The sequence below is a fragment of the Acomys minous genome (genome assembly GCF_964271855.1).
Source record: "Acomys minous genome assembly, chromosome: 16".
Classification (NCBI taxonomy): Eukaryota; Metazoa; Chordata; class Mammalia; order Rodentia; family Muridae; genus Acomys; species Acomys minous.
This window is the reverse complement of record NC_140498.1, coordinates 15,293,926-15,309,696: the sequence shown is the minus strand read 5'-3', so window position 1 is coordinate 15,309,696 and position 15,771 is coordinate 15,293,926. Positions and strand designations below refer to the sequence as shown.

General features: G+C 42.0%; 1 long non-coding RNA gene across 3 annotated transcripts in view; it reads right to left on the bottom strand.

The window, feature by feature from the left end:
- Positions 1 to 15,771, bottom strand: part of LOC311585703 — a 97,812-nt gene that overhangs the window by 21,742 nt on the left and 60,299 nt on the right. The window contains exon 3 of one of the 3 annotated variants that reach the window (XR_014775307.1): positions 5,740 to 5,851. The exons of the other annotated variants lie outside the window; for them this stretch is intronic. This is a non-coding gene — a long non-coding RNA (uncharacterized lncRNA). The remainder of the gene's footprint in view (positions 1 to 5,739; positions 5,852 to 15,771) is intronic. 3 annotated transcript variants of the gene reach the window in all.

Sequence of the window (15,771 nt, the reverse complement as noted above, 5' to 3'; positions counted from 1 at the left end):
ACAGATATGCCCCCTCCCATGTGAGTCCTGGAAATTGAACTGGGTCCTCTGGAAGAGCAGCAAGTGCTCTTAACAGCAGACTCACCTCTCCAAATCCCCAGCTTGGATTTTCATATACATTTCGAACAGTAGTATTTTCATCTGGCCATGACTGTCAGGTAGAGATTAGATTTGTGTGTGCATGAGGAAGTTATAGGACAGAAACGGAGGGAGAGGTAGAAATAGAAACATACAGAACCGTCACAAGGCACTGTGCTTGGGTGCAGTCAGGAGAGTAAAGAGACAAGTGAGAGAGTGAAAACGAGAAGTGGAGTTAGCTGTTGGAAAGTCTTCGGACCCACACTGCAAGGCTTTTAGTATGGCAGAGAAGGACCCATCAGGGATTTTAAAGGCAGACTTGTTATGTACCAAGCTGTGTTGTGTGGAGAGGAAGCAGGCAGATGCAGAGGATGGAAGTTTAAGGAAATAATTACGGCAGAGAGGGCTGTGTGATAGACACGTAATTAACACTCTTGCCAAGTGTCTCTTCTTTTTCAGAATGGAAAATTCACTTCTGCTTTCTTCCTTCCGGACATAAATTTGTGTCCTCTGAGTTGATTCATTCTCTTGAAGCTTGCATTGGCTTCAGTATCTTCTTTGGTCCCTGGGAATGCTGGAGGTGTCATTTCACGTCCGTGCACATATAATCACTTGCAGTAATTATAGATAAAGTAAATCTTCATTGAATTCCTCTTCAACTTAAAATTCTTCAAGCTATCATCACGAGTTTAAACTAAAATGGAGCAAAAAGATTTTACCTATCCCAAACATGGTGACATATACAGTCTGTTTTTAATGATAACACTTACGTTCTCATTAACCCTTTTAGATTTTTTTGTCTTGGTTATCCAAAATATCATGTGCCTGTTAGCTTAACAGTTAACTTGACACAGCCTACGATCATTGGAGAAGAGAATGTTAATGAAAATATATCAAATTGGCTTTGGACATGTTTGTGGGGGATGATCTTGAATATCAATTGGTATAGGGAGACCCAACCCACTGTGGGCGGCACCATTCCCTAGGATGAGAATCCTGAATAGTATCAGAGAGGAGAAAGATAGCTAGAGCAAGCAAGCGAGAAAGCAACTACATCTGCATGTATTAGTTTCACGTTGTTCTTGACTAGTGGAGTTGAGTTCTTGCCTTTTCTTCCTCTCAGTGAATGACTGCAGTATGTATTTGTACACCTAATAAGCCCCTTCTCTCCTAACTTTCTTTTTTCCATATTTTATCATAGGAATGGAATGAAACTAGAACTTGTAAAATAGTTATCAAAATGCCAAACAACTACACCCTAGAGGCATTAAGTACATGTGGATAGAGGACACACTCATTATAAAGCAGGCTGTGGATACAGTCTCCGTGTCTGGGTGTCTTTCCAAGATTGGGATTGAATTTTCTTAAGATCTTATTGGGGCTACAGAGATGGAGAAGCAGTTAAAAACAAGTAGTGCTCTTGGCAGAGGATCTAAATTTTATTTCTAGCATCCAAATCTAGTGGCTCACAAGTGGCTTCAATTTCAGATTTAAGGCATCAGAAACCCTCTTCTGTCCTCTGCAGGCACCTGAACCCACTTAAATATGTCCTCCCGAAACACATAATTAAAAACAAAATAAATCTTTTAAAAAAGGCATTTTGAGTATTCCTAAGAATTGTAATGCTTAAAATTGAAGAACCCGAGAAGGATAAAGTCCCTTTAGGTCTTTAGTTGGGGTTGAATGTGACAGTAGATTTTGACAGTACTTGATAGTGTTACAGTACACTATGACTGTAACATAGTGCTGGGGTTGTTTGATAGCTGAGGGAAAATGTATAAAGTGTTAAAAATTTGGAAAAGTAGCTCCAACAAGGACCAGAGTCTCTATCTTGGCCAAGAATTCATAAGCTCCTCACATTGTTCTTTTTTTCTTTCTTTTCCCACCACAACATTTTCATTGAGTATTTGAGAATTTCCTATCATACACCATGATCACAATCACTTCCAAATCTTCCCAGTTATACCCCACCTTGTATCCTCCCCCACCACAAAAAAGAAGGGGAAAAAACCAAATCCATTTTTTTGTTGCCAATATACTCACTAGAGCATGGTCAAACTTTCAGTGGCCAGACCTTAAAGTAAACTGAATTCCTCCCCACCAGTACCACCTCCAGAAGCCATGAGTGGTCTGGAGCTACACTTCAGCGTCTTTATTACCATTTTAAAGAGTTTTTTTTTTTCTGTGGCTTTCTGGCTAGGCTGTTACTTTTGGGAGGTGGGTGGGTAAGGATTGTCTTACTTAACTCTGAGTCTGCAGTCATCAATATCACTGTAGAAGTAGCTTCCTTGCCCTTTACAGGCAGCAGAACTTCCACATGGCTTCCATGGTCACCAGTGGCAGTATAGACTACAGAAATCAACACAGCCCTCTGCAGCACAGGCCAAGGGCCTCAACATGGTTTCCAGAGCAACACAGACCATGGACACCAATATGGCCCCTGGTGGTAGTCCAGCCCATGGACATCAATTATGGATTTAGGTGGAAGCACAAACCACAGGCATCCACCTGGTCTTTGACGGTAACATGGGTGGGCCATAGACATCAACACAGGCCCCAGCTACAGCAGGACAATGGATCCAGGGATGTAGAAAATCGTGTTTCATTTTAGGGCTGCCTCAGGGTATTCCACTCAAAAAGAGTGATTCTCAAATTTAAGAAGTCTCAAGACTTCTTACTGAAAATGTGGGCTCCCAGGCTTACCATGAGGCATCCTGACTTAGTGGGTGTTGTGGGTTGAATGTGCAATGTCCCTCATAGGCTCATGTGAGTTCAAACTGGTCCTCAGCTGGAGGCGCTGTTTTGGAAGGTTGTGGAACTTTTAGGAGGTTGACTCCCAGTGTAGAAAGTATATCACTGGGGGAAGCACCTTGACACTTTATAGCCTGGCCTCATACCTTGTTCACCCTTGGATTTTTGAGCCTAGATGCACTGTGACCAACCAGCTTCCTGCTCCTGTCACCATGCTGCCCCACCATGATGGATTGTGTCCCCTAGAACTCTAAATCAATATAAGCTCTTGCTTAAGCTGCTTTTGTGACAGTTTTGTTCTATAGCAACAGGGAGCATAACTCAGATAGTAGGTACAGGTGGAACAGATGTCACATTCTATGAATATAGTGGTCCACTAGTGGTATCTCCCAAGCAGGCTCTGTGGGCGTGTCAGTCAGTGAGCCATAGAAGCATTGGGAAAAGACATCTGATGCTGGTATAGGTCATTCTATCTGCAAGAAAAAGTGGGTTAGAGAAGAAATATGTAAAATAACTCATCATGGTTAGGGTTTCCACTCACTGCAATGACTAAACACCATGACCAAAAGCAAATTAGAGAAGAAAGGGTTTATTTGGCTTAGATTTCTATGTTGCAGTCCATCATTTGAGAAAGTCAGGACAGAAACCCAAACAGGGAAGGAACCTGGAGGCAGGAGCTGATGTAGCGGTCATAGAAGGAGTACTGTTTACTGGCTTACTCAGTCTGCTTTCTTAAAGAACCAAGGGCCACCTGCCTAGGGGTTGTGCCACCCACAGTGGGCTGGGCCTTCACACATCCATCACTAGTTAAGAAAATGCCCCATAAGCTTGTCTGCTTTCAGCCTGATCTTATGGAGGGCATTTTCTCAATTGACGTTCCCTCCTTCCATATGACAATAGCTTGTGTCAAGTTGACATAAAAATAGCTGGCACATCATTTTAATGATCTCTTATCAACCAACTAGATGTGACAGTTGGATCAATAAACCAGTTACAAGAGCAAAGGGAGGGCTGACCCAGGAACAAGGAGTCTGGCTGGAACATGAACAGGAATTGATCCACTTAGGCTTCTGTTTCATTACCACAAAGCCTTTAGAAGGTGGCCCTTCACTGGAACAAGTTTGTCATTGGAGTTAGGCTTTCAGGTTTTATAGTCCAGCCCCAGGTCCTGTCAGTCCCCTGCTTTTTGACAAAGAACACAATATGAGCAGCCTACTCAGGACCCTGCCACCATACTTTCCCTCCCACAATGGACTGTATCTCTTTGAACAGTAAGCCAATGATTAGCATTTAACCTGCTTCTTGTCATGTATTACCCTCGGCCTTCACCTGCCCCAGGAACAAAAGAAGTAATGAATGCACCAACCATCCTGGGTGGCCATTGTTTAGGGTCATTCTTGGGAGCCAGTACCAGAGAGTGGATTTGCAATCCCTGTGGAATAGGAAAACATTCTTTCTCTAGCTTTTTGTTTCTTCTTATCACCCACCCAGAAGCCCCTTAAACATTTTTTCCTAGGTGCAACCCTCAGAAATATTAATTGATCTGTGGATCAATGAGCTATTTCTTAACATACTACCAAAAGATTATGATCCCCATGAATCATGACACCTGTTAGTGTCATTACTGTTCCCACTGAATACACGGGACAAGGACACTATAAATTGCAATACAATCTTAATGTTATTTAATTTCCTAACACCCCAGTGCATTTTCACATATATGCTCATGTTTAAAGGCTTCTTAGAGTGATCTTCGGAAAAAAGCACAGCAATATATTAATCTTCTTTTCTTTCTCACGTTCTGTACGTCAGTGCAGCCTGTATACACTGCATCATGGCCCATCTCAGCTGTCCTCTTTCCCTCTCCCTGAAAGTTGCTAGGGAAATGAGCTTTCTGTGCCTTGGTAGTGGTTCTCACAAAAGATGTCCTGAGCTTCCTGGACCTACTTAGATATCACTCATATCTAAAGTTGCCAGTGAAATGAGCATTCTGTGCTTTGGTGGTGGTTCTCACAAAAGACATTCTGAGCTTCATATCAGACCAAGCCTCTCCTGGTCCACATTTCTACCGATTTCAACTTACCCTAAGCACAATAGAGCTATTTTTTTTCTATACCTTGGTTTGCACCCCTAATGCTTAAAATGTCCCCTTTCTCCCAGTACAAATTTAAGGCATGTTTATCTCAGAAGACATGTTTATACCAGCTTACAGTGACCACTCTCTTCTCAAGCAGAACTTTCTATATTTAGTAGGCATTTGTGCACTCCCAAGGGCCTAGAATAGGGCATTCCTCCTTACAACGTCAAAAGAAGCACCCATGACATTAGTTACGACAGATGTCAGTAGTCAACCTCTGCATCCCTACTGAATGGTGACTGTTACGCAAGGAAGCCTGTAATGATGATGTATTAATGTACAAATAAACCATCATTGTCTCTTGGGTCTTTGTTCTCTTTAGTCCAGACAACCCTCTCCCCATACAGTCTTTTTCATTTAGCCACTAGACAGTGGCTAAGTAAAGTATTCCATGAGTAAATAAGTGTATATTCTAATAGAGATTCTTCCAGGAGCTGTGGCCTTCAAGTCAGAGCCTAATGAAACCTAAATGGACATGTCAGACAGACACAAAACATGACAGGATGGAGATACATCATATTAGTAGATGTAGGTGATGCCGCTCTGCATTCTTAACCTCTTTGGGTTTCAAATTTTTTAAAAAATGCCTAAGTGATTTATTCAAAACTGTAAGGTTTCTCGGTTATGCATCCCTAGATAAGTGTCGTAAAGGTCCCTGAAGGTATGGCAGCATTGTCAAATAGTGATGCTGGCTCAGGGAGGCTTAAGTGTTGCTTTCATATGAGGAGATGATCCTTAAGTTTTATACTAAGTACAAAGTACAAACTCCTTACCTAAGTTTTGGACAGGGCCAGAGGTGAGATGATTATATTGGATTACACTGGATGAGATTATATTGCAGCTGAGACCATATTCATGAGGGATCCTGGAGAAGGTTCTGGATGGCTGGGGAGGAGAATGGGTCATCACTGAGTTCTCTCTCAGGGACAGAAGACTGCAATCCAGATGGCTCCTTCTGGAGCTGTCAGGAAAGACCAGTTTCCCTTACTCAGCCTCAGACTTTGCTGCTTCCTATGTGCGGTGACAGCCAAACAAAGCCATCATCAAAGAGAAGAAATACACACATATACATGTATATTATATGTATATGTATGTATATGTACATATACATATATATGTATATTATATATTATATATATAATGTGTTTTAAAATGGCTGTTACTGTTGCTGCGATACAGAAAACCTTTGTTAATTCCTTAATCTTCCTCATCAAACAGAGAGACTGCTCTGTCCAGGTTTAGTGCAGTGGTTTCTTGTATAGCCTGTCTGCATATCACTTTTTTTTTTCTCACACAGCAACTTTGTTCTTTAGGCAAATTTAGCTATTTTTACAGAAATACAGTGATGTTTCAGCAATATTTTAATTACCCACTCCAAAGGGCACTTGAGTGGCCTATCTAATTCAGACAGACCCGGAGAGAAACCATTAAATATTATGTTGAAAAGTATCCTTGGATTCCTCATCACTCACATTCCACATTAACATTATCTTTTTTATTAATTTATTCATATTACATCTAAATTGTTAGCCCTTCCCTTGTATCCTCCTATTCCTCCCTCCCTCCCACTTCCCCCCTTCTCCACTCCCCTATGTCTGTGATTGAGGGAGACCTCCTCCCCCTATATATGTTCTTTAAGGAACCCTGGGACCTTTCTTGGTGGACAGAATGTCTCAAAAATAAATAATGTAAACTGGATAGAGTGGCTCAGACCTACAATGCCAAGCAATTAGGGGCATGAGAAATGAAGATAATCCAAGGCCAGCCTGGGCTACATAGTTTCAGGCCAGTCTGGGCTACATGGCCAGACCATGTCTCAAAGTAAATATAACTAAATAAAGGTGGAGATATTGGCCAGTCAGTAAACTACCGAATTTGCAAACCCTATGCTCTAAGCTGGTAATCCCAAGTGTGGTGTTTGCAGCAGTAGCTGCAGCAGCAGCAGCAGCAGGACACCTGTCCAAAATGCAGATTCCCAGTTCCACCCTGACCTGCAGATACAGTCACCCCATATACCTGCAAGGTGATTCTGAGGGTCTCTAAGCAGATACTCCTAATCCCCGCTCCCAGGCATGCATTGTGCTATGCACAACATCAACTACAAAAGAATAAGTTCTAGGTTTCTGAAAAAAAGACCTTAGATTTACAAAAGCAAGCAAACAAACAGTCTACAAAAACCGTGGCTGCTCATTAACTGGAACAAGTTCAAACCTACCCAGACTTGGGCAGTATTCCATAAAGCTTTTCAAAAATCTCTTGCTTTAGACAGCAGTATGCATGTGTGACTGTCACCTTTGTTGCTTTTGCTTTTTAAAAGAAAGCTTGCTACTCTTTTTAAAGCAACAAAAAAAATGACTGCTTATTACATTTCAACAGTTTCTTCCAAACCAGACTTTAAAACACAAGTCCACTCAGTCTAGTTTTTGCTGTATATTTCTAGGGATCTATTAGTTGCTGAACTACGGATTCAAAATTCAGCGGTGGTGTTGGATGGTGACAAGGCTGTGACTGCAGCCCTAGTTGGAGGAGGAAGGCCACTGGGGCTAGGCCTCTGAAGGGCCTATCTGGTCCCTGGATTTTTCAGCTCCTCCATATCAACTGTTCTCTCTCTCTCTCTCTCTCTCTCTCTCTCTCTCTCTCTCTCTCTCTCTCTCTCTCTCTCTCCCTCTTCCTCCCTCTCACTTTCTGTTTCTCTCCCCCCAACCCTGTCCTTCCTTCTCCCACCTCTCTCTGTTTATCTCCTGGCAACTATGAAGTAAGCAACTTTCTTTTTTGTATAGTTCCACCATTGTGATGTTCTGGCTGTCCTTAGACTCCAAGTAACAAAGTCAGGCATCCATGGACCAAACCCTTTGAGACTGTGAGCCTTCAATTGTTTCTCAGGGCCCCAGGAAAGCAACTCACATGTAGCTAGAAGAAAGTGTTGCTTTTACTGATTGCCCTGATCATATGACACACATGTATCCATCTGATGAGTAGCTGTGACTGTCACTGGAAATTGTGATGTTTGTTTGTATGTGTATGTGTAGTAAGGCTTGATTTCAAAGTAGCATAGATAAGAAAAATGGTGATTATTACTTAGGTAGATGCTGCCTTGTTCCTCTCAACTTCAAACACATTCATTATGGATAGACATGTGTTCTAGCATAATCATTCTGAAGTATTAAATAATACGATTTTTATCATAGATGGATTTTATCTACTTTATAATATATCTGGTTTTATGAAAGTACTCGTCACGGCTGAAGGGAACATCCTTAAATTTCATACCAGAATTGAAAAGACTGTTATAAAAGGAGATTTGGGTTTATGAAGGTTGAAATTAGGATAAATGAATAGTGATATCCTAACGTCTGTTTGCTTTCTCTCTTGTCTTCCTGGATTATGAAAGCCATAGTGCCAGGGATCTGATAGCTTTGACTGGAGCATCTTCCTAGTGGGATGTGGCCATTCCTCTCATCTCTCCAAGTCCTATCACTTGGTGAGTGTTGTTATGAGTCAGTCTCGACAAGAGCATGCCCTAGATGGGACACCAATGACAAGTGACAGATGGGTGCTAGAAGGACTCATGGTCAGTGATAGGGCAAATTAGATAAGGACATGGAGCCATCATGACAAAAGCAGGCCCGTGAGAGGAAGTCAAGAGCCAGTAGGAGGAGGAGAAAAAAAAAAAAAAGCCCCTGGCAGGCTTCATCTTGTGACATAGAATGTAACCCAGAAGGCATTTAGGGTTGATGGGAAGGAGGTCACAGTGACACCGGCCACCTGGCCAGGCACAGGCACTGATCAAATTCTCTGGGTTTCACAGGTTCTTTTGTGAGATAATGAAATTTTATTCTGAGAACAGCATAAGCCTTTTTGAGGGCTTTAGGGATAGAGCAATATAAATGAGTTTGGATTATAAAACAATTCCTCTGATTACATCTAGGAGAGTGTCCTTTGGTTGTTCAGAAAATATTTGTTTAATAAATATGTGTCCAAATACATTTAATGTAAATGAATAATATATCCACGAACTCAATCATGCAGAAATTCCAGCAGGCTTCAAACCCATGCAGGACAGCACACCCTACATGTGCTCCTCTCGACCTCACAGCAGTTCCTGCCTAACTTTCAGGTTCCTCTTCGATGACAAGGAGGACTTGAAGATTTCCTTCAGGCCAGGTTAGTTCAATAATCCTGCCAAGGCTACCCTGCTGCCAAAACTCCGTGGCTGCAAGCAGCTGGAGCGAGCAGGCAGAGGCTCTGCTCTGTTGATCATCCTTGGCCTGGCATTTGTCTGCAGCTGGAGCCCTTTCTATAAGATCACTCAGCATCTATAAGTTGACTCATTTCCATACTGATTGCAAAGCTGGAAGTGTACACACTTGTCATTCTTATTCTTGGCCCAAATGCTTGCCGGCAGGCAGTAGCTCTGACGATGGGGCCTTGACACCACTTGGGAGTTATTGTCTCACGTGCTATTGATGTGAGTGGGATTTGGAAGCTACACAATTTGATAATCAGACCCCATCTGCAGAGTAATCATGAGCTACATTATGGAGAAAAAGCAAGTAAATGCTGGAGACGTAACTGTCTTATTTTCAACTTCCTTTACCCCAGCAAAGACTGTGCTAAGAGATGTTGATATGCAAAACAACTTTGTATTTTTTTAATATAACGAGCATCTCAGCGTTTTAGCATTTGTCTAAATACAGCAAGTGGCAAGCTATAAAACAAAATGCTCCCCGTACATGATCTCATTTTTCAAATGAGTTCTAAGAGTAACATGCTTGGGGAAGATATTTAAACTATGGGGAATCATGTGATCCTGAGACAATCTTCCTTTACTCTACCCACTCACCTCCAAGATGGTATGGCCAAGGGAAAACTGGTGGGTGGACCACACCAACTCTCCTCAGTTTTCTCAACCATAGATTAGGAATAGTGTCATTACAACAAGGCTGTGGGACAGGACAATGACTTAGTCTTTAAAGTGCTTGTTGCCCAAGAGTGGGGATCTGAGTTTGAATCCTTATCACCCAGGTTAAAGGCGGACATGGTGGTACATATCTGTAACCCCAGAGCTAGGGGATATTGAGAGATAGGAATAGGAGAAGCACTTCTGGTTCTTTATTAGTCATCTGGTCTACCTGAGTCAGTGGGCTATGGGTTCAGTGAGAGATCCTGTTTGAGAACCTTAAAGTGAAGAATCATCAAGGAAGACAACCAAGCTTGGCATCTGGCTTCCACATGAACCCATATGTGTGAATGCACACCCCCACACACAACATGTGCGCCCACACACATGAACACATACACACAAGAAGACCACAAACACAAATGCAAGGTGAGCCTCCATTCATGAATGTTGAGTTTGTAACAGAGCCTGAATCATATTAAGAGCTCAGAACCACTAAGATGTTTTTATTAGTTGTTTCTCCCCTCTTCAATGCTGGACATGCCCACAGTTTTCAGTGAAACCAGTTATCCACTACAAACCTTTCACTTCTATTTTCTTTTACTTAGCAGAGTATCACAAGTATACCAGGAAGTCTTTTTTTCCCATTCAAAACTGTATCAGAGATAGTCTAGCACCTGCCTAACACGCATAAGGGCCTGGGTGCCCAGCACTGCACCATAGGAAGGATTCCAAAGACCTCATTTTCTTCTTGTCAACATCAAGATTTGTGTCACTAACAAGTTCTGAGTTTAATTCCATGGACAGGCTGCCATCTATTTAACCATTAAATCAATGATCATTTTGGATGCCACTAGCTTTGTGCTGTTCATAAAGTGCTCTTGAATTTTATTGGCAGAGTCTTCGAATACTTGTAAGCATTTCCTTGCTGAATAGGTCCCAAGGGGCATCCATTCTCAACGTATCATCTCAAAATCTATTAGAAAGAAACAGTCTTTGAGTTCTGCTGCCTACAAAAGACTTAGAGTACAGTGGAAATGGGTACATATGCCAGTCTTCTGATCTAAACAGAATGTTCTTTCCATGGATTGACATGAAAGTGAATCAAGATGTGTCCAGTCCCTGGTGACTGGAAGCTCAGGAATCCTTTTATGTGGGGATCTTAGCTATTTATTCAAAACTGTAGTTGCAAGTGGACCTGTCTGTGTTGGCTATAAATGGAACACACATAACCAACCGATCCTGATCTTTATACAGATTGACAAAAGATTCCCCACCCTAAAACCCAGTGCTTACTAAGAACTCAGTTTGATTGGAGAACACAGCATCTGAGGAAAATAAAGTGGAATCACAAGCTGTTGGGGGTTTACCTTTAGTCCGTTCATGGTCATAGACAAGAAATGAATGAAATAATAAAGATACAAAGTGGATTGACTACTCTAGAAAATGACTTCTATCAATCATTGAAGACTTCAAAAGATTTTTTTTTAATACCAAAGCCTGCTCCCTTTACCCTTACAGCACAGAGAGCCACAAATTCAAGTCATTAAAGTAAGCCAGGCCTAACATGGATGCTCTGTCCATGGGCATCATTTGAGCCCTTAAGTACAATCAAGAGTAGTCACTGACTCATGAACAAATAGTATTCCATATTTAACCTAAGATTTTAGGTTTTGTCCCTCAATTTATGAATAAAGGTTACAGAATATAAAAACAATTGAGGTTAAGTGTGTAGATGAAATGGTCTCCCACTAAAGTTGAAAATTCCAATTTTATATCATATTCTGGGAACATACACTTAGGTGTCTTTAAATACCAGGGAACTCACTGTTATGGCTTTGAGATAAACAACATACATTCAGGAGTCAATCACCATAGGTCTCTGTCAAGCTTTGATTTTTAGCTGTTCTGCAGTTGATGGCATACCATGGTTTTAAAGCTATGCCAATGGAACAAAAAACATTGCATTTCTTCTTGGCATTTATAGTTATTTAAAATCCCCAGTCAGGTGCAAGATTAAAAAGGTTCTCCTCAGCACCCTAATCTCTAGAATGAGTTAGATCATTAGTTTAGGCACTAAACTAAATGGTAACAACTTAGGTGACCACTGTAATAAAACTTTGGTCATTATCAAGCAGCTGAGGTGTGTGGTATGTTGCTCATAACAGTTTCAGGCAAGAATCTGATGACTAGAACTCTTTCAGTGTCCATGCTTTCAAAAAGTTGATGCTGTTAAACACCTGTACCATTTCTATTAGAAATGATAGAGTTTTGAGAGGGCAGTTGGTGTATAGCCCCACTTCAGCACCAGGGGTGGGGTTAACTAAAATATAGAAATGATGGAGGTGGTGAAGAGGGAGCCTACTCAGGATCTCTGTCAGTAGCAGCTCTTCCCATGTGGTGTTCACTCAAGGACAGCAAAGTCAAACACTCTCCTGGAACCTTACAAGTGTTTGAGAGGACAAAAAAAAAGGGGGGGGGGGAGAATCAATTCAATTAGATCATTGAAAGTGAGTAAGAAACCAGCACTTTATGTATCTGTGTATGGGAATATAGCTGCCAGAATGTATTTGAGCTGTGCAGGGTCCACAGAGTTTGACAGACTGAAAATATATTGGTGCTGTCCTACCTGCAAAGCAAATAACTCTTGAATTATGCCCAGATTTTTTCCCCTCAACGGACCATGAAGCCTAACTGCATAATAACAGCTTGCATTTCCATAGTTTGACTTTTCCACTTCAGTGATCCTGAAACTGTGAGTAATACATCCTGCTTTCCTATCCTCCACTTACGGCAAGTTTCAGTTGGGTAGAGTAACCACCCATTTATGCTTTAGGTACACACACATCTGCAAGTATATTATACATGTACTGCATGTCACATGTTATTAATGTACTTGAGATGCATATGTCGATGGTGTTATAAACTATGTGGTGTTAATCACTCAAGACATGTGTACATGGAATGTTCTCCACAAGCATGGAGAACAGATTGTCTTGTGTATCTGCACTGTAAAGATCCATAAACTGAAGTGCACAGGTAAGTAGGAAAGTCACGGAAGTCACCTGACTTATTTCACAGCCCATAACTCTAGCCACTACGTTCTCTTCATTAGGAAGCAGCACCAGTGACAGTCAGTTCAGTTTGAATTTCAAATGAGCAACAAAGATTACAGATAGCTTTCGTCATCCTGTATGTAGGGTTATAGAGAGACTCACAGTGGGTCTGGTAATTTTAATAATCTTAAGGGCCATTCCGTATTCCAAATATCCAGTGCTTGAGCTCCTATGTAGTCACTTTTAATCTCTAGTTACAAGTTGCCTGTGTATCCTGTGATTTTTATTTGCCATTTCTGTTGCTTCCCTCAAGTAGGTAAGGCAACGACAAGAAATTCAGTGTGTCCATTACAGGCATGTCTCTCCTTTTTCACAGGAACAAACCCCTAAAACAGCAGAAGAACCTCACCTAGTAGGCTCTGGGTTCACAAAGATCCATCACTAGCACGGTGCAAAGGACACCCTCACACCCTGAAACACTCCTCGACTTCCTGTCCCTGGTAGCCTAAGAGCCTCTCATCTCATTGCATATGTGTCAAAGCCACGTGGCTTTGATTTTACTTAGGAAACTGACAAAAAAAAAAAACCAGTAGGATCAGGTCACTCTGTCAGCTGAGGTGGGGAGGGGACAGGCTAACATGGAGAAGATGAAGGTAGGTACTAAGGAGGTACATGCCGTTCTGAATGAGTCTCTCATGAGCTGTTTCCTTGACTGTTACATTCTCATTTTCGAGCACCATTTTAGCACTCAATACAATTTTGATGGGTCAATGAAAGAATGGATTTTTGTCATCTGTACACATCAAAGGATGGAATCAAGTAATATTAGTCAGCCTGCTGTTATTACAGCAAAACAACAAAGGCTATTAACTTATATATAGACAACAGGTTTATGTAGCTCAGCTTAGTCTGATTTCTGCATTATCTCAGCTGTGTTGAGAGCAGACAGAAGCAGAGCAAGGCAGGGGGGTGTGTAGGAGCGTAATTCAAAAGAGACCAGAAGGAGGGAGGACATAGAGACACCGGGGTTCCACAGGTAGCTACCTTCACGGGCATGCCACAATGAGTTAAGTGTTCCAGAGATGCCCTACCTCTTTAAGGTTCTACTATCTCCCAAGATTTCCACCCTGGGAACAAAGCCCTTACCCACTAACCATCAGAGGACACAGGTCAGCAGGTTACCAAGAAGAGACTTGATACCCTATGAGCATATACAGGGGGAGGAAATCCCCCTCAGGAACAGTCATAGGTGAGGGGAATAAGGGGAAAAGAGGAGGGAGGGAAGAATGGGAGGATACAAGGGATGGGAAAACCATTGAGATGTAACAAGAATAAATTAATAAAGGGGGAAAAAAAGAAATCATAGAGTCATGTACAACTGCTTCAAGCCAGGCCTACATTTGATCTCCCCTTCCTGTTCCTTCTTTGCCCTCCCTCCCTCTTTACCCCCTCCCTTTCTCTCCCCCCCTCCTCTCCTTCTGTTGTATGTACGCTACTCTGTGTACATGTTGGTATATGTATGCCCATGAGGTATATGAAAATGCATGTGAGGGCCAGAGGTTGATGTCCAGTGTCTTCCTTGATCACCCCCCCCCACACACACACACACACCTTACTTTTGAGATAGGGTCCATCTGGAGGGCATCCATGCATCTAGACTGGTTGGCCAGCAAGTTCTGGGACTCTGCCTACCTCTGCCTCCCAGTGCTGTGATGTCAGATGCAAGTCACCAAGCATTCGTCTAGGTGCTGAAGAACTGAGCACAGGTCCTCACGCCCAGGAGGCACTTACAGACTGAGCCTGATCACTGGTGTCAAAGATCTAGCTTTCTGCAGATGGATCTGTGAGATGTGGGGTTACTTTTAACAGAAGAAAGCGCCAGAGGTAGACAGAAATCCAAAGTACCTATGCTGTGCCCTGAGATTCTGATGAGAATTTACTCAAACCTTGTTCCAGGGGACCAGAATTAGAAATAATCAGAATAAAGTGTAAAAAAGTAGAACAAGTATATTGAAAAAAAAAAAAGCAATTTCATTGCAAGCAGCAATGTTCTGTTTAAGTTTTTGGAAGAGAAATCATGATTCTAAATGCTTTGACTGTGTTCATATGCTGTTCTCCCAAAATAGAAGTGATAGTGTGCATGCGTTTGCTTCAAGCCAGCAGGTGGGGACAAAGGAGACAATCTGCTGGACAGTGGAGCAAAGATGAACCTGGAAAAGACTTCTCACCCCTAGTCTCCAGTTACCCCAGAAAATCTGTCTCCATAACAGCAAGTCTTGCCTGGGGTGATAATTGCTTAGCAAATTAACAATACAAAAGTTTGTGGGGGGGGGGCTATCACACACAATCTTTCTAACAGTTTGTCATATTGAAAATAGTGCATAATTGATTCTGCGGCAGCACCAAGGGAATACAAAGCCATAATCAGTGCTCTGTAGTGTTTATATCTACAGTGGCAGATCCTAATTGCATAATTTATCATTATGAAATAAACTGCAGCGATCACAGGTATGCATGGTAATCAGCTGGATGGTGGTATCAGCTTTTGTGAAAACCACTGTTGACATTTTTGAGCCAGTGCAGATGCCAGCCATAGAAAACTTCAATTTTGACCCTGTGCAACTGAATTATGACTGGCGTGCTAACTGTTCAGAGACCTGAGCAATGCATTAGGGTTTTTTTGTTTGTTTGTTCTCTCTCTCTCTCTCTCTCTCTCTCTCTCTCTCTCTCTGTGTGTGTGTGTGTGTGTGTGTGTGTATGTACATAAGTCTGTGTGCTTGTGTGCACAGGCCAGAGACCAACCTTGGGTGTCATTCCTTAGGTGCCACCCACCTTCACGTTTTGAGATA